The sequence below is a fragment of the Rhinopithecus roxellana genome, chromosome 3 (assembly GCF_007565055.1).
Source record: "Rhinopithecus roxellana isolate Shanxi Qingling chromosome 3, ASM756505v1, whole genome shotgun sequence".
Taxonomy (NCBI): domain Eukaryota; kingdom Metazoa; phylum Chordata; class Mammalia; order Primates; family Cercopithecidae; genus Rhinopithecus; species Rhinopithecus roxellana.
This window is the reverse complement of record NC_044551.1, coordinates 75,359,184-75,381,572: the sequence shown is the minus strand read 5'-3', so window position 1 is coordinate 75,381,572 and position 22,389 is coordinate 75,359,184. Positions and strand designations below refer to the sequence as shown.

The 22,389-nt window shown below is 35.8% G+C and overlaps 1 long non-coding RNA gene across 1 annotated transcript; it reads right to left on the bottom strand.

Annotated features, from left to right (window-relative positions):
- Positions 1–1,681: 1,681 nt before the first annotated feature.
- Positions 1,682–21,665, bottom strand: LOC115896552. Its single transcript, XR_004056468.1, has 4 exons — positions 21,471–21,665; positions 8,776–8,886; positions 5,340–5,410; positions 1,682–2,045 (listed from the first exon to the last, which is right to left on the bottom strand). It is a non-coding gene; the product is annotated as an uncharacterized LOC115896552 (long non-coding RNA).
- Positions 21,666–22,389: the final 724 nt, after the last annotated feature.

The following is a 22,389-nucleotide window of genomic DNA, read 5'->3' as shown; positions in this document are numbered from 1 at the left end:
TCCAGTAAGAAAGACACAGCACACATATTCTGAAGGTTGCCACTAACTCACCTGAAACTAGCCATGACCAGGTTGTTACCCGTCTCTCCCAACAAGTTAATCCTAAGTATAGAGTCCAACCAAAGTAGTCTACCATTTTGATTTGTCCAGGTCTGAGCGATTTCCTGAAATATGAGATTTTTCAATACAAAAGTGGGAAATCCCAGGCAAACCAGGACAAGTTGGTCATCCTAATACAAGCCTCTTCCTTAATTCCACAAAGAACAAGGAACCCCAAAAAGTAATGTAACATAAAGCTAAATTTTACTTAAACCTTTGGGATATTACAATATAGAATTACCATATCAAGAAGAAGAGGAAAACCCAAAACCAGACATTACATACTCCCAGCACCCTCTGGGTCAAAGCATTCCAATGGAACTCCTTGAGGGTATCTCTGCCCCTAGTCTCCAAACTTTTGCCACATTAGATTTAACTTCTCCACACACAGGAGTATCCTTCGGCATAATTGTCTGGACTAAGATTCAGAACCAGGACTCCCAAGGACTCTAGAAGGAGATACAATGGGGAGTTATTATTATTATTATTATTCTGAAAGAAAACAAATTTCAGAGAGCTGGCTTCATTGCTAAGTAAGAAAAAAGTTGATTTATAATGTGGAATAATTCCACATTTTTTATTATGGTATATTTCTATTCCAGAATGGGATATTAGCTTACCTTAGGAAAAGCCCTATTAAAATATTTATATTTCTCCCCTAAAACAAAGAATATAACTGATCTCAAAGGTAAATTCAAGTTTATCCACTTATAGAGACAAAAAATTCCTTGCAGTTTTGAAGTTGCAGAATTCTCCCCCACTTAATATTTGGTGATTTGTATTTTTCAAAGATGGCTTCAATAATATAACCTGCCCGTCATGTTCTCTCATGATGTGACATTGATAGCTCCCCATCAAAAGGTGGCATCCCCATCAAAAGGTGGCATCTGTGTGTCTTCCCCTTGAATCCGGGCTGCCTTGTGACTACAGCCAGAGTGATGCACTCTGCCTTCTGATGCTAGGTCATAAAGGGATTTGAGACCCACCATACTCAATTAAAAATATATACACATAAATTCAAAAATAATTTTTAAAAATCGTGACACGGACATGACAAGCTAAGAATTGTGTTCACATACAGAAGTAGATATGAATGAAAGATTTCTTGGCTTTAACCATCCCTAATTATTCTTAATACTTTCACTTGAAAATTCAATTAAGTTATCCTTCAATTTGGTTGAAAGCAAAATATTGGAAATTGCCAAACTTGCAAAAAATTTTTAAATTATTACCACCATTCATTATTTCAACACTAACAACACCATTTCATATAGTTTCTTTGTTTGGCATAGGAACATTTATGCATTTAGTGAAAACAGCACAGTAAGATTCCGGATGAGTAAGAGGTATGCCTTACATTGGAGTGTGGAAAAGAAAGGCTGTGAAAAGAGAGAGGAAAACAGGCATGGCACTCTGGCATGCCTCCTCCTCCAGCCTCAAGTTCTCAGGAACAGTACACGCAGAGTTCGGGTTCAGAAAATGGATTTCCTTCAAACAGTCCACAACTTTAAAAATGTTCATGTCCCAGGTTTAGGCTGCTGTATTAACTTATTTTATTCTTAAAACAATGCCATGAAGTAGCTACTTTTAATTTATTTTAAAGATGAGAACATTTAGATAAAGGCAATGTTACATTACTTGCCCACGGTCACAAACTTACCAACTGGCAAAGCCAGGATATACATCCAAGTTATTTCTAAACCCCACATTCTCTGGCATTATCCAGTGTGCCCCTAAAATACTAACAATACAAATCACATGTCTTAGTCTGCTCAGGACAGTATAACAAAGTACCACAGACTGGATGGCTTAAGCAACAGAAATTTATTTTTCATTGTTTTGGAGACTGGCAAGTCCAAGATTCCGGTGCCAGCATACTCTGTTTCTGGTGAGGCCTCTCTTCCTGGCTTGCAGATGCCCATCTTCTCACTGTGTCCTCACATGGCCTTTTGTGAACATGAAGAATAAAGAGATTAGTAGATGCACATGAAGAATAAAGAGATCTTTCTCTCTTCCTCTTCTTATAAATCCCAAAGTCCTGCTGCATTAGTACATGCCCTTCCCCCTGCTTATGACCTTATTTAATCTTAATTACTTCCTACAAGTTCTGTCCCCAAAGATCATCACACTGTGGGTTAGGGCTTCAACATATTAATTGGGGGTTGGGGATACACAAGCATTCAGTTCACAAAACTACATATCAGAATAAAAGAAAAGGTAGGAAGAAAATAATGGATGTTAAGTGAAAATAAAGGAAATTACAACTGTCAGGAAAGAAGGGACAGCCACAAATCAGCATCTTTCTTTCCCTGTTCTTGCTCTAAGATCTCATCTGTCTTATTGTCCCAAGAGCAGAACTAAAGAAAAAGTACAATTAGTGTCCTTTGGGAGATGAAAACCCTGAATTAATGTAATTGCAAATCATGGAAAATGTTTTCCTTTACTCACAAGGAAAGAAGTAGATTAGCTCCTTGTGATCTTTTTTCCTCAGATAGGAAATGGCAATTTTACTTACATTTTCCTAATTTAGTACTTTTTCTTAGCAATTTATTCTTTCTTTTAAAAAAAAGACTTCAAAAAGAGTTCATTTTAAAGTGCCAATAATCTTTAAAATTTAATATTTGAGTAGTAAATTGAACTAAGCTCTCAGTTGGAGTAATATTTTTTTCTGCACCACAGTAAAAAATAATTTGGTTTTGGAAACGGAATCTTCAGGTTCATGCTTTCATTAATTTCTGAATCTGTGTTTTGATTCATGAATTTATTAGATGGCATTGGTATAACAAGTCCAGAACCTTAGCTGAAACTGTACTATGAATCTAGGGTATTCCACAGTAAAATAGCATCTCTAGGGAAACCATCTTCCTGTAAATAATATTAACCTTACGAGCATAGGGAACCTCCATTATCCACAGTCTCAAAGACAGTAGATTTAGCCACAATCTAGTGTATCTCAATAGCAATTCAACAGACTATTGCAATTTTTTGTTGCAAAGCAGCTCTCACTGAGAGCTCAGGTAAAGTCTCACTCATCTGAAATAATGAAAAAAACAATTGGTCAATAATAGTATGAGCCACAGCATGGTAAGTGTTGCTTATATACTGTGCCTGATTTTGTCACCACAATTTCTGCCCATACCCATGCTTGTCAATGAAGAAACAGAAAGAGAAGGAGAGAAAGAAAGAGATCAGGACATTTTGGGCCTAAAGTGAGGGGACAGTGAGTTTAAAAGGCTAGTACATTGCATGTAGTGAGAATCAGGCTCATTATTCCATTACTTTCAGATTTGGGATGCTATTGTTTACTTGTTTGTCCAACAGGGTAATCAATCTTTTTACCTATAAACAACATAGAGATATGTATTGCTATTTAAATTTCTATTTTTTGTCTATTTATGTTTGTTTTTTTCCTAGAATGTCAGAGCATTAATACTGTGAGTTGAAATTCCTGTTCTGCTGCTATTAATTTTTAACATATCACAGCCTGTTTTCTTATCTCTACCATATGAACAATAATGCCTTACTATGACTTTGTACTGGGTATGAATTAAAATTAAGTGCATGAAACATCTACTATAGTGCAAAGGACTCATAAATAATGATGATAATGGTCATAACTAGGATCAGCTAGAAATCTATAGGCCAAGTCCCTCATGCAGTACACGGCACAGGGTTGGAGCTCAGTATAGGCATACATATGTGTGTTGTTATTCAAGAGGCAGGGCACTTCCTGGTCAAGTTTTAATTTGGACACAAAGGATACACTAATGTGAACCTATGTATTGGAAATCATTGTTCTGCTGTGAAGGGAAAAAAGTGACTCTCCCACCTTGTCAGTTCTCTAGCATGTGCACTCCAGTGTCTTATTCATGTACAGATCATAGAACCAGGGCCACAGATCTCACTGTGGAGATGGGCATAATGATATGGACTAAGGCAAGGTTTAGGAACCGTCCAGTAGATCGAAGCCACGAAAGAAATGTAGTGGGCAGAGTTGTGACAGACTGAGGCTTACAAGAGCTTGGTCTGGAGTTCAGGAGAGGCATAAGCAATAATATTAATAGTTCAGATCTCAAGAATTGTTTCAGAAGTAAATCCCAGCATTAAAAATCCCATTCAATATTAGTGATATTCTTTCTTGCTCTTGGGTTCTAGGTGCAGGGTTTGCTGGGTTGGGGTGAGCCACCACATGGTAAGACCTCAGTCAGGGGGTATTGATATGAGCTCAAGTTGGAGAAGGGCTTTAGGAAAACCCATCAGGTGTCAATACACATTAGAAATCAAGTCTTCCAAAAGAGGGTGGGAGTCCTTTGGATTATCACCAGTTGCTATGGTCCTCTACGCAAACCATGAAGCTATGGAGAAAGGAGTGTGAATGTACTAGAGTAGAAATATGTGTGTGAGTATATTGTAGGCAACAAGTACTAGTATATCTTTTAAACAGGAGTGAATTAGCCTAAATGATCAGGGATTAGTTGGAGACCTTAGTATATAAGGGGCCCTGAATGTTGGAAGACAAATCTCCTTGGGTCTGTCTCATTTCTGCATATCTTATATGAAATGAACACATTGAAGGGTTTAAACAACTTAAGGGTATAGAAGCATGATTCTAAACACCTGATGTTACGTATTCAAGGAAGATAATGAAAAAAAGCATTTAACTTTAAGATAAAATAATTTTTTCTCTGACTACTTATTTGCAATTTATCTCAAAATATATAATATGAAGAATCCCAAATAGCAGTTTCATCTAAAGAATAAGGGAAAGGCAAGGAAATTCCTGATAGTGAATAATATATTCTAAATGACAGTGAAAGATTTATCAGGTAATTGGCAGAGTTCAGATAAAAATAGGAACATTTAGCTTCAGCTAGGGAGAAGTCAACAAATTAAGATGAATAATGATCTTTTAAATGAGGTTAAATTTAGATTTCATATAATTGTTAAATGAGAATAGGGGAAGGTTCCCTTGGATATGGAACATGCTGTCTATTCTGTTATTTAAGGTCTAAAGCTTATTAACTTTTGGACTGAATTCTGCTTCTACAGAGGCTACATATTGCTTTTAAACGTTTCTTTTTGTTTGTTTGTTTTTGCATGAACCCATGATCTCTCATTTATTTGCATTTCCTGGCATCTTATTATAATCTAACCTAATTGAAGTGTTTGCTTTGGAAGCCAGTGCTAAACAGGCAAAACAAACTTCATACTGACAGTTTCCCAATACCTGCATGTCATACCTCACTAAACCCAGGTGAATTTCAAACCAAAGCAGGCAGTGTTTCAGCAGCACTGTCAGAAGGTTTCACTCCTGAAATGTCAAAGGACAAACATTAGTGATATTTTGTGAAAGGACAAATAAGTGCATGTGGGTTACCACGAGTTTAACAAGTTTAACTCTTGACAAAAGGAAAAAATAAATATTAAATGTATATATTGAATTAACAGGTCACACTGGAAAGGTGTGTGTGTGTGTGTGTGTGTGTGTGTGTGTGTGTGTGTGTGTGTGTGTATGTGTGGTGTGTATTAAATGTTATGGTTCTAATAGATGAAAAATTCTTCTCAGAAACATGTTACCTTGTTCTGCAAAAATATCCTCACATTTTTCTAAAGCCTCTGTCCAATCGACATCACACTCATGAAATGTGAGAGTTGGCTTCTCTGTCTTGTTTTTAAGTAAACTGATACCTGTTTTAGTTTCTTTTTAATTTTAACTCTTCTTTTACCCATTGGTTATGATTCTTAATAATCACTTATCTATTCATTCAATAAGCATCCTTTACATAAAAGCCAATATATTATAATATATTACAGTAATTAAGAATATAGGTTTGAAAATCCATCTGCCTGGCTTTGTTTCTTGACTCCATTATTTACCAGTTCTATGCAGTGTTTTAGTGCCTTGGTTTCCTCAAATGTAATTAAAAGATAACAATACTATTTATCTTAAGAGGGCTTGCTGTATTAATTGAGGGATGCATCATTCCTAGCCTAAAATGCTATAGGAGGAAAGGATAGGAATGAGAGTTAAGTCAGTGCAAAACTATAAGGACTATGGACTGGGTAGATTTCCTTGGAACCAAGAGTATGTGGCAGACAAGTACTGGCATTCCAGGAAATGACAATGCATGTAAAAGCATAATACCAGGTAAAAAGACAGCACATTTTGGGAGTTTCCAATACTTTGCTATGGCTGGAATAAAAATAAGTCTAAAGGAATAGTGGAAGATAAGACTGGAGAAGAAAGGATGAACTCACGTGTTATCAGGCATGTTTTATTATACAGTATTACATTCACGACAGAGTGCTTGGAGTATAATAATTTCATTTTATTTAAGTATTTATTTTTTGGGGACAAGATCTCACTCTGTCCCCCAGGCTGGAGTGCAGTGGCACAATCATGGTTCACTGAGCCCTCAAACTCTCTAGGCTCAGGTGATCCTCCCACCTCACCCTCCCTGGTAGTTGGGACTAGAAGTATGCCCCACCACACCCAGCTAATTATTTTTGTATTTTTTGTAGAGACAGGATTTCACCATGTTGCCCAGGCTTGTTCCTAACTCCTGAGCTCAAGCTATCCTCCCACCTCAGCCTCCCAAAGTGTTGGGATTACAGGTATGAGGTACTGCACCCAGCCAATGTTTTCATTTTAAATTGAATAACTTTTATTAATCACAAGAAGCAATTTATGGCTCATCATAAATAATAAAAAAGTATGTTTTCCTTTAAGTGAGATGATAAATAATAGGCAATGTCTTTATGATTAATCTTCATTGTCTTGCTCTCTGAGGAAATAAGAAAACAGGGCCCAGCAATGTCTATTGCCGTTGTTCTCATCATGAAGAGTCTCAAAGAGACCTGAACACTTTAGAACCCCAAGAAACAATAACTTATCAGTGACATAGATTGCTTTTTCTCTTCTGCTGACTGAATCCTCTTTTTCTTTTGGGAATTGCTCTTTACCTGTTTGATGTGGTTCTAATAATGTGTTGATCCCAGGTTGACCAATCAAGCACCAGATGCTTCTGGAATTAATGATTACTCCAGGAGCAGACACATGACCCAAGCAGAGCCAAGCAGTTCTTTTCCGGAAATTAATGTACACTCTACATGAAAGAAGATCTCCTTCAGAGACTGAGAGCCCTAACGATTACGTAATTTTGTCATTTTTAGGGTCAACAATTGATGTCACATGCAGGCAGCCTACCTGAATCCAATAAAGAGTAAAGCAAAGACAAGAGATGGAGAGGGATTGTTTTTTAAAAAAAGTATGTCTTGAAAAAGAAAATTCCCAAACTGGCACTAACATTTAGAGTGCTCAGTTGTAACTACCAATAAATTTTATTTTTTGTGAAACTAACTTAATTAGATTTCTGACTTTAGCAACTAAAGATAGATCACATATAATATGGGATATGAAAACTTATATCAAGAAAACGGAGTAGACAGAATAAACACAGACATCGCTGCACATTTTGTCTATGGTAGTCCATTTCATATATCTTGTTAAATTCTTCAAGAGGTAGTTTTACTATATATGTTTACTTTAAAAGGTCTTGGGAGAATTCAAAAAACAAAAATCCTGGCTCTAATAAAACTCATCTGTGTTTCCTAAAATCACTAGAAGCTATTATTTTTTGAGGATCCACATGAACCACAGGAAACAGGTAAGGTGATTTAAGGGTATAGATGTTGCGACCCCTCCACAAGGGTTTGCAGCTAGGTTTTGCCACTTGCTAGTGATGGAACCTTGAGCAAGTGACGTAACCTCTGTGTACTTCAGTTTTCTCTTCTATAAAAATGGAGATAATAATTGTTCCTACCTCATTAGGCTACTGTGAGGATTAAATAAACGGGTTAGTATATGTAAGAGGCTTAGAGAAATGCTAGGCACATAATAAATATTATACAAATATTGAAAAGAGAACATATAGTGATAGTTTTGTGGTGTTTTTTTTTTTTGAGATGGAGCCTCACTCTATCACCCAGGCTGTAGAGCAGTGGCAGGATCTCGGCTCACTACAAGCTCCGCCTTCCAGGTTCACACCATTCTTCTGCCTCAGCCTCCTGAGTAGCTGGGACTACAGTAGCTGCCACCATGCCTGGCTAATTTTTTTGTATTTTTAATAGAGACGGGGTTTCACTGTGTTAGACAGGATGGTCTCGATCTCCTGACCTTGTGATCTGCCCGCCTCGGCTCCCAAAGTGCTGGGATACAAGCGTGAGCCACCGCACCCAGCCATAGTGATAGGTTTTAAGATGTGTAAAACTACAATATACTTTTTGTTAAATAAATAAATGACAGTAATAACCTTTTTAAAATTATTGTCACTAACATTTCTGTTAAATGATGAATTTTGGATTAATATATTTTATATAATTCTGGTTCTGGCTCTTTGAATTATAAACTCCTTTGTATGCTTTTTAAGAGTTACCTAGGTTTTTTAAAAAAATAACATCCAATGTGCATGCTTAATCAGAATTACTGGACAAGTAAATTGCTTCCTAAAAACTTTAAGGAAGACAACAGAAATCACCAATTTAATTAAGAGCTAGAAGTCAGTAGAGATAATTACACAGGCCCTTCTATAGTGAACTCTGACACGGAAAAATGACTTGGCAAGTCCTTGTCCAATTTTCAACAGTAAAATCAATGTTAGGGAATGAGCTACTCACCAAGTTCAGTAAGTAAACAGTTATTAGTTCACTGCAATTACGCCTGGGATCCATTACTTGTATTTGTAGGTAAGTATGTGGAAATTGCAGACCAACTTAGTTTAATATTTGCTAAAAATGAAGAAAAGAGATTAAGCATTGAGAAAAGGAGGCAGAAAACTGGAACTGTTCCTTACCAGGTAAGAGATTTTTATTAAAACATAATCTCTCTGTGTCTCAAGGCCTTACTTATGAAATAAATATAATTCTTGCCCTGATTAACTCAAGGATTACTATATTGCTATATAGTTCAGCAGAAATCATTTTTATCAAAGTGTTTTTAAAGTTATGTGATGAGATTGCAAGCCTCCTTTTCTTCTATATAACTTAGTATCTTCCAGGTAATATGGACCAAACACTTTTCCTGTAATAGTGCTAATTATTAAATCCTTGCTCTGAAGCATATATCACTTTCATTTTATAATGAATACATGAAGAAACAAAAAGTGAGATACAGGGAAATGAAAACATTGAGAAACTGGTAAAAAAAAAAAAATGACCCACACAGCACATGAGGGAGTCCAGATTCAAACGCAGGTAGATCTATTATAAATATATTTCAGTTATGTCTAACCCAAAATGGCTTCTGTGTTTTATCAGCTACCCAGTCTCCTTTTCCCTTGGCTTCACTTCTGATTTCAGCCATGGCTGTGGTGATCAGTTAGGTGTTTGCTTTAATTCTCTTGGTGCTGATAGTGTCTCACCCCAAGCAACTGGTCAGGCTTTTACAGTTCTGTGCCCTGAGAGTCCTGAAGGGTCCCATTCAGCATACACACAATGGTAGCTGGGTGTAGTAACCCTCAGTGAGTGGCGAATGAGAGCCCAAGGCCAGACACCACTTCCTGTCCATCCTCAGTTGGACAATTCTGGAAGGTATTCAGGGCCCTCCTCGGATGGGTGGAGCCTCTATTACTGACAGAAATGACCAGCTCAGTAACTTACCTTGGTCTTGGCTTCTCTTGCCATCCTGTTTGACTTCACCCTCACTGCGGCTATCTGTAACTACCTCCCAAATAACTACTGGCACACAAGTTCTTTTTCCAGGCTTTGCTTTCTGGAGGACCTCAATGAAGTGAACTAACCCAAAGAATTACAGGTGAGCAAGTTTTAACTAAATTAAGAACTCTTAATATCAAGCACTAATAAAGGAAAGAGCTTCATTATTTCACATCTTGTGAACAAAACAAAAAGTTAGACACAGGAGAAAGTATTCACTGTTGTGACCACAAGGAGAAAGAATTTCACCATCTGGATATTCTTCCTCAGGACCCATGGGGTAGTAATGAATACTATGTTTATGAGCCCTTAAGACAAAAACTAGTCTCCATTGGGCTTCCATATTTATAGTTAATCTTGTTTTTACAGAGAATAATCTACAAGTAAACAAGTAGGGGGCCTCAAAGCATAATTAGACCAAGCAAAAAATTCTCCATACCATCCCCAGGTACTGGGCTCATGTCGTGCTTCCACTACCACATACTCACCCTCCTGGCTCTGTTTATTAAAATAAGCCTACTGCTGGTGGATGCTTTCTTCTAAGGTGGACAGAATAGAAAGAAAGAGGGAGGCCAGGTGTGGTGGCTCACACCTGTAGTCCCAACACATTGGTAGGCCAAGGTGGGCAGATCACGAGGTCAAGAGATTGAGACCATCCTGGCCAACATGGCAAAACCCCGTCTCTACTAAAAATTCAAAAATTAGCTGAGCGTGGTGGCACGTGCCTGTAGTCCCAGCTACTCAGGAGACTGATGCAGGAGAATCGCTCAAACCTGGGAGACGGAGGTTGCAGTGAGCCGAGATTGCACTGTTGCCCTCCAGTCTGGTGACAGAGAGAGATTCCATCTTTTTTTTTTTTTTAAATAAAAGAAAGAAAAAAAGAAAAGAAAAAAGAAAGAGAAAGGGAGATGAGGTACAAAGGAAGTGTTGCTTCTCTTTGCTCATTTAAAATCCAGTTAAAGGAGAAAGCAGGTCTAATTATCATTGGTCTATGTGGATTGCTGTACTAGAAAAAAATATTTACTAAGATTAGAAATCAAACTGACTAGTTCATGCTGACCAATACAGGGTTACCTTGGGCCTATTTTATATTTGAAGCCCCAAACATTCACTTTTCTGGATTCTGAACATCTCTGTATCACTTTCTCTTCTGTTTTCCAAAGGAAAAAAATTAGTATTATACATCAGGATATTCCAACACTTGAATGACTTCTCTTACCCCAGCCTCCAAAGTTAAATAGTAAAAAAAAGAGCCACAAGAAATATTCCCTACACTACAATACTGACCGCTTTCTACTGTTTAAAATTAATATGAGAGCAAGGTTTGTGGGTATTCCTTAAGATTATTTCTATTAAATATCACTAAAAGGTTCCACTGAAATAGTAGCATTGTTTTGTTTGTTTGTTTGTTTGTTTGTTTGTTTGTTTGTTTGTGTTTTGAGATGAGTGTCTCTCTGTTGCCCAGGCTGGAGTGCAGTGGAGTGATCTTGGCTCACTGAAACCTCTGCCTCCCAGGTTCAAGTGATTCTCATGCATCAGCCTCCCTAGTAGCTGAGATTACAGGCACCCACTACCACACCCAGTTAATTTTTCTATTTTTAGTAAAGACCGGGTTTTGTCATGTTGGCCAGGCTGGTTTCTAACTCCTGATCTCAGGTGATCGGCCCAACTCAGCCTCCCAAAGTGCTGGGATTACAGGTGTGAGCCACCACCGCGCCTAGCTTAATTGTAGCATTCTTAGTCTGTCTTGCCACAGTACTCTCATTTGCAAAACTAGGATGATGTGATCTAATTGACACATAGAGGATGAAATTAAAAATCTATACAAGCCTCCTGGCTCGATATTTGGTATACTCTAGTTGCAGAAACAAAACAAAACAAAAACAAACAAACAAAGAAGCAAAAATCATTCATTTCTTCCATACATGGAAAGGAGACCCTTTACTGACTCCAGATTATACCAATGTGGATATTACTAAAATGATATAATAATAACTATCACTTAGTACTTATTATTCATCAAGTACTGTGGAAAGTATTTTCTATGTGCTCTGTGTTCTGTCATTAGTCCTATATTTAATACACACATTATCTCTATTTCACAGATAAAGAAAAAAGTCCACAGATTCATCTAATTTACTAAGATTATACAGCTAGCCAGAATTCAAACTAGGTCTAACACAAAAGCCTGAGCTCTGAACCACATGGATATTTATAAGTATATAAATATCACTATACTATTAGTTGATTAAAGATTTAACAAAAGGTCTAATGAAAAATAGTCCATGGATAATCACTAACCACTATTAGAGAGTCAGGCTACAACATTCTATCAAATTAACCAGAAATTCTGTTTTTTAATAAATATCAACTACTCAATAGTCTTAATCAATGTAGATGTTTTACCTACTAGAAATATCATAAAACTTGAAGCTCAAAATTAACCAAGTATTTCTGGCAGAAAAACAGGACGAATGGAGAGCTGGCAGGACATTAACTGTCATCTGAACAACTAAATTGGTTTTAAATGGGTTAATGTAACCCTTAGCACATTCACAAGGAAATGTCTCCTTAACAAGGAAGTCTAAGAGATAATGCTTACTTTTTTGTTTGTTTGTTTGTTTTACCCTTCTTAGACCATTAAATTGTTTTTCCAAGTGACACACTACTGCCAGTAACTCAGTTTATTCCTAAAGTAGTGGTTCTTAATCATGGCCACACACGGTAATCATCCAGAGAGCTTTACAAAACCCTGATGTCTGGGTCCCATCCTCAGGGATTCTGATTTAATTGGTTTGGGCAATGATCAGGGTATCAGGATTTTTTTTTAAAGCTCCCCAGATGCTTCTAATATGCAATAAGAATGGAGGACAACTGTCCTAAGACCTATTACAGGGACTATACATTTCCCATACCTCTATCTTGATGCTCTTTGGAAAATAAAACTCTAGATAACCCAGAATTACTCTCAAAGTGTACTTGAGGAGCTGCTCACTATGCAGAACTGTTGCTTTGTTTGCTGGTCTGTGTGACAACTTGCTAGAAACTCTGCTTGGTCCCAAAGGGGCTTTAAAGAGATGTACGCGGCTTCACCACATGAGACAGAACTGCTTGCAACTTTTCTTTGCTCACCAAGCAAATATTCTACCAATTTAGAAGGCCACTTAAACCACTCAGATACTATACTTCAGAATAAATTGAATACAAAGGGACAAGTCTCCTAAATACAAAATATCGTGATAAAAATAAGGTGCTTTGATTGAAATACCTGGGTTTCTTACAGCAATAGAGTCTATTCTAAACAGTGAAAATCCTACATCTCTATAATTGTATAATGCATATTACCAGATTCTAAGAGTTTTTAATTTGGAGAATAATGCCCTGTGATAGAAGACATTCATTTTATAATGATTTGAGTTTAAGGCATATCTTCAGAGTCTTAGAACATATCAAATACACGATGGTAATTTAATATTTCTGTAATCATACATAGTTGCTTATTGTTTCAGAAAACTAAATTGAAAAAGTATATCCTTTCTAGTTTCTTCAGGTGGCTGATTAACATAAGAAAGTTTATTCAGATATTTTCATCTCTTTCTCCCTATTTAATTTCCACTTTCAAAAAAGGTGGTATGATTTGAAATAGTTCAAATAATCTAAAAGTAGTACTTTATCAGTTCTCACCAACCAAAGATTACTTGGAACACACCTATAGTCAACAAAGTTAGGTTCGTTACTTGCAGCAAGGAAGACAGCATACCATGGAGTAATGGGTATGTACAAATTGGGGAGTAAGGGGAGAAACACACGGAGTTGGGGGCCTGGAGTGAGAAATAGAGTAGTCTAGGTCAAATGGTCACAGTTTGCAACCTAGGGAATTGCTGGAGCAGTCAGTGTTCTCTTTAGAGAATCCTTAAGAAGTTACTGTAACATCAATCTATTTATGGTATTACCTTGAAATATATGGGTCTGAGCAAACTAGTGCTATAAGTCTACAATGGATATCATTCAGTAAAATTTATCTGTTTTGCAAGGCATGGCACAATATGCTTTGAAAAGTTGTGGTTTCTGTTTCAATTCTCAGTTTCCACTCTAACAGACTAGTTGTCAGCAAAGACATTTTTCACTATAAATATGTTAGTTGTATAAACATCTTGCCTGCTGGTTGTTCTATGATAGAGCTTTAATTACATTTCTAATCTCCTCTATGGATATTAGACATTGTACATTACAAAAAAATTAATGAAAGATTTAAATTAAGTGCTTCCTTAGCATAATGAGTTTGCAAATTATCCTATCTAGACTAACTCATTTCCTAAACCTACAACATGAAACTCAAACATGAGTGCACACTTTCCCATCACTCAATTATATTGTCTCTATAGAATTGATCACTACTTGAAATTATCTTATTTATTGATCTATGTATTATCTTGAAAAAAAGGATGTCACAGAAATACAAACAACTATCAGAGACTACTATGAACACCTCTATGCACACAAACCAGAAGATCTGGAAGAAATAGATAAATTATTGCATTCATATATCCTCCCAAGACTGAACCAGAAAGAAATTGAATCCCTGAAAAGACCAATAATGAGCTCTGAAATTGAATCAATAATAAATTGCCTACAAACCAAGAACAAACCCAGAAACAGACAGATTCACAGACAAGTTCTACCAGATGTGCAAAGAAAAGCTAATACCATTCTTACTGAAACTATTCCAAAAAACTGAGCAGGGGGGACTCCTCCCCAACTCATTCTATGAGGCCAGAATCATCCTGATACCAAAAGCTGGCAGAAACACAGCAACAACAACAAAAATCTTCACACTAATATCCTTGATGAACATAGATGCAAAAATCTCCAACAAAATACTAGCAAACTAAATTCAGCAGCACATCAAAAAGCTTATCCACCATGATCAAATAGGCTTTATCCCTGAAATGCAAGGTTGGTTCAACATACACAAATCAATAAATGTGATTCATCATATAAACAGAACTAAACACAAACCACATGATTATCTCTATAGATGCAGAAAGGGCTTTTGATATGATTCAACATCCCTTCATGTTAAAAACCCTTAATAAACTATGCATAGAAGGAACATGCCTCAAAATAATAAAAGCCATCTATGACAAACCCAAAATTAGCTTCATACTGAATGGGGAAAAGCCCATTTGACGGAATGGGCAAAAGCCCAACTGACGTTTTCAAGGGGAAGGCATCCGGTTTTTGCCCATTCAGTATGATGGTAAAAGAGGGCACCTTGTCTTGTTTTTTTACCACTCCTATTCAACATAGTATTAGAAGTCCTGGCCATAGCAATAAGCCAAGAGAAAGAAATAAAGGGCACCTAAGAAAGTCAAACTATCCCTGTTTGCAGACGACATGATTCTGTATCTAGAAAACCCCATAGTCTCAGTGCAAAAGGTCCTTGAACTGATAAATAATTTCAGGAAACTTTCAGGACACAAAAATCAACATAACAAAATCAGTAGCATTCCTATACACCAACAACAGCCAAGGTGAGAGCCAAATCATGAATGAGCTCCCATTCACAATTTCACGAAAAGAATGCAACACCTAGGAATACAGCTAACAAGGGAAGTGAAGGGCCTCTTCAAGGAGAACTACAAACCACCGCTCAAAGAAATCAGAGATGACACAAATGAAAAAACATTCTATGCTCATGGGTAGAAAAAAATCAATATTGTTAAAATGGCCATACTGCCCAAAGCAGTTTACAGATTCAAAGCTATTCCTATCAAACTACCGATAACATGTTCTCACAGAGCTGGAAGAAACTATTTTAAAATTCATATGAATCCAAAAAAGAGCCCAAATAGCCAAGACAATCCTAAGCAAAAAGAACAAAACTGGAGGCCTTATGTTACCCAACTTCAAACTGTTCTACAGGGCTACAGTAACCAAAACAGCATGGTACTGATACAGAAACAGGCACATTGGCCAATGGAACAGAATAGAGAGCCCAAAAATAATGCTGCACACCTACAACCATTTGACTTCCAATAAGAAGGGATAGGGCCAGGAAAAATAACTAATGTGTACTAGGCTTAATATCTGGGTGACAAAATAATCTGTACCACAAACCCCCATGATACATGTTTGCCTCATTAACAAACCTGCATATGTACCTCTGCACCTAAAATGAAAGTTAAAAAAGGAAAGAAAAATAGGATTCAAGAGAACAGATATTCATGACTGCAATCTCAGTGTGCCCTCCAGAATAGCACATATCAGGCAGTAGGTGCACAATGACAATCTGTTGAGTAAATTAGTAAAAATATTTATGTGATCTTATAATTTGATTTAACTTATTGATTAGAAAGACTTTTTGAAGTAAGCTGATAGATAATATAATCATATACGTTTTAGATAATCTTAGTCTTCAGAACTCAGCTAAATATCAATTTCATTATTGCAAAGTACATAAATTTTAAAGAAGCACTTACTAAAATTTTGCCCTTTTTTGCAGCTACAAGGGAGCAAGAAAAATAATTTGATAGGATCTCAGGAGTCACTGGGAAAAATAATTTCTAGTTCAACACATTCATCATAGATATTTTAGCAATCTGTTTACAATACTATTAGGTGGATCTAGAAGCAATACTAAGATAAAGTAATTTTTAAAGGTTCATGTGACGACAAAAGCACATTTATTATTCTGAGAGTTTTCTTTATTACAGAACATACATTTTAATTCAACTAATGTTAATGATAAATGTGAGATTCTAGATAGTTTTTGTTTTATCTGCATCAAATGAGACAACTTTTAGAAAAACATATTTTCTTACTATGAGTTTTATGTACATATGTTTTATAGTCATCAGTTTTCAACTTTTCATGAGTTTGTTTTTTCATGGAAGTAAGAGAGTAAGCAGAAAACAAGTTTGAGTTTTCCTTTCTCTCTGCCCCTTTTTCTTAACTCACAAACTAATTTTCAAATTAGAATTATTCAGATGGGCCAGGTTCCTTCCAGACTTTCAGAACAAGTTAACACAAAATATTTGGATTACCATTTAAAAAATCTCTGTTGAATCTTGGTAGTTATATTTTAAGTTAACACCAGAAAACTTTGCACAAAGTTTGAGTTTATTATTAACTTCTAGATACCGTGGTTAGGAATAACTTATTCAACAGTTGAAGATTGGTTGTAGCTACTGAGAATGACAAAACCATGAACTGGCAATACTGTATGTTGTATGTGAACTTGCTGACAAATCTTCTGTGCACAGGTTTAATAAATTTATTAACTTACATTCTACATAATTAAAGGTTATATAACCTATAAATAGAAGATATGTCAAATCTATGTAATGCAGATAGAACTGCAGACTTCAAAATTCTTTTTAAAACTTTTAATAATTATTAAGTTAGCCACACATGAATTTTAAAGGGGAATTGCTTGCTCTGAGGAATTACCTTCATTTTGTGCACTCCAACAGTCACAGCTATTATAAGCTTCATATCACATATTGTTTTCTACACTGAACGTAAGTGTACCATACCACAATCAGAATCATTAACCTTCTGTTACAACAACTTTCTTTATATAGTTCTGTCACTCAAGTCAGAGTTAACTACAAATATCATACACTTCTTTCAGTCTAGTTTGCCTATAAGGCTTGCAAATATAATAGTTACAATCAGGTTTCATTTTTCAACTGGCTAAAATTTGTAAAGAAAATTGAGCACGAAGAGCATTAACTCTGTTAAGTAGACTATACACTCTTATACTTTACCTATAAGTATAAAACATATTTTTATGGTGTTTTGACAGTAAAATGGTTTCACTTGATTTTTTAAAAATCAATTCTCATAAATATTTTTTTCTACCATTCCCAATTAAAAATATTACTACAGTAGGGAACTTTTGTTGGTTTGCTTGCCATGGATTTCTTCTCCTGTCTATTGTAACAACAGGAAGTTTTCTCCAATTCATTCTGATTTGGACTGCTCCCACATAGTGTTCAGAACTACTTCTTAACTATGCGGTGGTCACATGACCCACTCTCAACCAATCATAGCACCTCATCTCCTAGCACAGTAATTGACACAAGGCTGGTCTCATGACTTAAGCAAAAGCAATAGTTTTTACTAATCTAGATTTATTAAGAGTTTTTCCACTAAGATTCTAAGATGAATGTATATAAGCTTCAGCTAACAGAAATCTTCTTCCATGTCATCTGGAAAGAGCTTATCTTCAGAATGAAGCCAACATACAGAAAGAAGGAATACAGACAGAATGACAGAATTCTGATGAGATTATTTAAATCTCTTATAACTGAAGCACATCTCTTCAATTCCAGTATTGTGGGCCAATGAATGCCTTTGTTTTCGTTTTCTTTAGCTGGTTTAATTTGTGCTTTTATTTCTTACAACTTACGGATTCCTAACCAATGCAACTTTGTATCCTTAAATGTGATATAAATACCAGGTTCATGAAGTCGTTAATTCTATTTGAGTTTCACCAGCAAATTCCATTTTTTTACTCTTTTGAGTATGTTTAGAACTAATGTGCTAATATTGCAGTATAATTATCTTGGAAAATTTTTAGGAAAACATTTTATCTTCTTACTATGAATTATATATATGTGTATGTATGTGTGTATGTCTGTGTACATTATCCTTAATGTTTAACTACTGTGCTGTGCTTGCTAATCTTGTCCCTAGTGTGCCAGTTTTGTTTTGCTTAAAGTAACCAGTTGTTATTTTACCATTTGTTTTTGTTGTACTAAATCCTCTGCTACAATTTCTCAGTCGCTAAATTTTATCCAGGTTCCTCTACTCACACCTTCAAGATATATGGGATGATAAATACTGGATTCTTGAAAACTTTCTTCTTCTGTTTGACTTCTTTCCGGTATAATCTCCAGACTTTTATCTGGGTTTTCTCTCGTCCATGGAATCTATACACCAGATTAAACTGAACTATAATATACTGAGGGAAGAAGGGGAGGAGCAAGTCAGTGGGTCTTGGTCATTGACAGGGGAGTATTTTAAACTCCCTTATACTTGGTGTGCCTTACTGCATTGGTAAGCACTGTGGAGAGATGGAAAGTGAATTATCTCCCAGAAGAAAGGACACAGGGCTGAGCAAGCTCCTGATTAACTGCACTGAGTTGGGCAAGGAAAACAACAGGCCAACAGAGACTGCCCAACTTTTATTTTCAAAACAAGATAATTAAGAATGTTTACTAAATGGCTGCTGTGTGTTATTTTACATAGTCTATGTATTATGCCCTAAACCAAGCAATTTTTTGCTTTATAAAAATCATTCTAGTGAACTGTGATACTTGAAGATTAGCATATTTCCTCTTTAAATTTCCACAGTGATACTGATGTTGGCCTCTTGTTTCCTGGGAAAAGGGAGCAAACTAAATTTATGGAATGGTTACTATTACTTGTTAGGACTGAGAAGATAATTTGAAATTTTACCAAGTTCTCTTGCATTTCATAATTCCTATTATACAGTAAATTATGCCTCAGGGAACAAGTTTTGATAAGGCTCTTGTTATGTTTTTCGGTTTTGTTTTTTACAAGGCAAAAGTCTGTAGCAAATGAAGCTAAAAAGACCTCTAGTAAATTACAGCAACTTAGGCAGACTAAAACTTAGGAAATGAAGGACATACTCAATTTGGCCTGACTTGTTGGAGTGAAAAGGAAAGATAAAGCTGAAATAGCTATCATGGAACATGAACTAAAAGAGAGAGAGGGGAAAAGAAAAATACTTTCCCTAATATCACACAAGAAAACAAAAATGAAACCACAACAAATGTATATTTTAATAGCCCTTAAATTCCAATATACCTCAGGGAATTTCACTTGGATCTTTCTAAAATCATCATATAACTTCCATGTCTTACATTTCTCACTATATTTTTGCTACAGCATTTACCAGCTGGAACCTGAGTTCTGCATAAGATGCACAGCCATCTGTAAACTCAGGCATAGTCACTAGGCTGCTGCAAAGCTAAAATCCACCATTCAAGTAGGAAAGAAAAGCAACAACTAGTAGAAGAAGGTAACATAAAGGAAAAAAAATATTGTCTGTGTTCCTACATAATCTGATTCAATTGAGTTAATCAGAATTAAAGTTCTGACAATTGAAGATGTGCTTACACACAACACCCAGTTTAACTACTTTCCTAAAAATACCAGATCAATTCAGTCAACTAGTTAATCATTTTAAAATGAGAGAGAGAGAGAGAGAGAGAGAGAGTGCCTGATTGTAAGGTTGAACTAACTTGTGTTTGACTGAACTTTGACAATTTTGGTCAAAAATAATCAAACCAGAGCTACATGTATCTGGATAAAGTTATTCAAATATCTTAATACTCTTAGCACTTCACCCAAGCTCTTAGGACAATGGCTTAAATGTGTCGGTTTTCCATAAATGCATGGTGAATATTGTTACGAAGACGTTGTGTTTCATCAGGCAGTACCTGGTCAATATTAAGATCCCTTTTAAATGACAGAGGGAAGACATCAAAAGATATTTTAGGTTCTGGAATACAATAGGCCAAATTTAATAACACGGCCACATTCATAATGTTTAAAATGTTTCAAAATAGTAATCACTCAATTATTCATTATTATCAAATCTTTTAAAATGAGAGAGACATTATTAAAAGAATTTTAGTAACTATATAAGAACCCCCTATAAAATGAGTACACACGTGTTAAAGCTAATCAAAATAGCTAATAAAATGATTTCTTTCATGATGGATTTATTATGCCAAACTACTGCCTGTGAAAGTGCTCTGTAACCTTAATGCCTGATCTACCTGGTTTTGACTATTTATTAATAAATATTTTGTAGTACTTTAATTAGGGCTTTTGGAGGCAACAACAAAAGGCTGATATTTATAACAAGACCTCTTAATATCTTAAATTTCACAACACATGTGCTTTAACAAACCTGAAGTAAATTATAGCTGTATAATCTATAATTTGGAAAAAATTTTCAATCTTTCCTTTCTTGAAGAAAGCCTTAGTCATCAAAGCCTAGAGAATGGACTTGGTCCTGGTCTTGGCACAGTCTTAGTTTCTTTTCTCTCTTCTATTTGTATCTTTGAAACATGGTGCCCTTTTCTGGAGAACCAGAAATGGATCATGTCGGCTGACATGTTCTTCCTATCAGTATAGAGCAGCTCCAGCCTCTGTCAGATACCAGTCAGAGTTCAGATTTGCTTCAGTCACAAATAGTTACCAACTGTCCATGAACTATTTTATTTGTTCCTATTGCTATTGCACAAATCTGTGCAATTAAGGACTTTTCTTTAAGGCTGGGTACAGTGGCTTGTGTCTGTAATCCCAGTGCTTTGGGAGGCCAAGGTGGAAGGATTGCTTGAGCCCAGGAGTTCCAAGCTACAATGAGCTATGGTCACGCCACTGTACTCAGCCTGGGTGACAAGAGTGAGACCTCATCTTTAAACAAAATTAAAACAATAGGCTTTTCTTTAAATAATAATTATCTTATTCAACCCATTTAATATGATGTCCTTTCCCTGTCACTGGCAGAAAAAAATATAAATGATCATTTTGATGATTAAGCAGACACGATTTTTTAAAAAGTCATGTTTAGCAAGAGTAATTTAAACAGAAAGCTTTAGGAAAATGCTGATTACCTCTGAAATGTGACACTATCAAACACGTGCAGAAAACTCATTCTCTTCACAGCAGCATGTGTATCGCATATTGACTTGAAGAATTTAATATACTCTAGTACTATGACTATAAATTGTGTGAAAAATATGATCTGAGTTAGTTTTTTAAAAGTGGAGGTAAGAGAGTCTATTCTGTACCTCCAAATGACTTCTGTTAAACCGCTTAACTTCAGTAAACACTGGTTTCCTCAGTACTAAGTTGTAGAAATCAACTTTTGCCTCTTACATCACTAGAATGTTGTAAGGGTGTTGCAATAAAATGTACATTGACTTCCTTTGAGGGAAGAACTTTGTAAAACATAAATTCACTAAACAAACCCCTTTCCGTTAGAAGAGCTGAAATGGGATACAGTCCTGAATAAGCCACAGTTTCAAAAAGCAGAGATCGCTGGTGCAGGCACACAGGAAGCATGGCTCTATAGCCTATTAGAAGCCATGTATTGTTTTTATATAGAATTTTTACCACAAAACAGACAAATTATTATATACCATAGGTTAAAGGTTTATAGTTAAACTCTTTTATAATTTATAGCTAACCAAGTTTAATGTGCATGGAAAGTTTCTTCTGTTAATAGGTTATAGAAATTTTTCTCTAAAGAATTTAGAATTGCATCTTTTAACTTAGCTATCTTAAGAGCTGAATCAAACTGCAGTGAATAGTTTATTACACAAATTGCCATACTATAGAAAGGAAATATTCTATAAATTTCTAAACAAGGTGAATTTTCTTAATTTCCTGTAAATACCAGTATAGCTCTGTAACATTAAACATGGGCAATATGTTCAATAGTATAAACAATAGATATTTATATAAGATGAGAAACAATTTAGCCCTTGAATACTCATGGCCACAGTGGGAATGACATCATGATCTTGGCTG